Raw genomic sequence first — 896 nt, forward strand, 5'->3', positions numbered from 1 at the left:
GGCAGGAGAGGGAGAGGGTTGCGTTCTGCTCTGTCGGCTGCTGGTCACAGCGCGGCCACGCAGGCGCCGTATCTTCGCCCACTTCGCCCACATTGCTATGTGGGCGAAGTGCGCGCCCGCGCCGGCCTGATCTTCAAAGCGATCTGCGATGGGGACAAAGTGCAATGCGCCGAGTGCCGGTAGCTTCGTATGCTCTCTTCTTTGGACGTCTAGTTGCGTTGAGCGAGACGAGAGACAGCTCGAAGGTCAATTTGCCTACTGCTGCTGGCGCGCTTTCTCACTCCGGCATTTTCACAGCGAGTTTCGCGGCATCGAGCGAGATGTATCATGTTACCAGTGCGCGCGTGGCACCATGCTTGTCTATTTAGTTAGTAAGCGAATGGTTGCAACTTTACACGGCCCATTAAAATACTATCCTTGCTTGTATAGCCTCTATACTTATATGCTATCGCAATCGATGCTTCGCCTATCGGGCGAACATGCGGCTTTTTCTAAAAATAAATAGGTCAACGAATGTTCAAATAATTTTTATGCATAGAGGTTGGTCCATATTCGTGTTTGAGCTAAATTCGAGTAAATACAGTCAGTTTTAACTTTTAGTTTACATGTTATCATGCACTTTAATCTGCCTCTTGGGGGCTGATGTTTTGGATGGTACGCTCAATATGAAAATACCAGTGGCCTATAGCTTCAGGGTCTTCCAAGAATGAGCGTAGCGATCGCCATAGCTCGTTGGCGGCTGCATCGGCCCTCTGCCACGGGAGGCAAGCTGGTCGCTATTCTGTAGGACGCGAAGTAAGGGCGCGTTGTCTGGTACATGTTCAATTGCGCGTTGTAAAACTCTCCTTCCTCGTACTTACAACGATCATCTTACTTTGTTAAGATTGCAGAATGTG

This window comes from Dermacentor silvarum, chromosome 3, assembly GCF_013339745.2.
Source record: "Dermacentor silvarum isolate Dsil-2018 chromosome 3, BIME_Dsil_1.4, whole genome shotgun sequence".
Lineage (NCBI taxonomy): Eukaryota > Metazoa > Arthropoda > Arachnida > Ixodida > Ixodidae > Dermacentor > Dermacentor silvarum.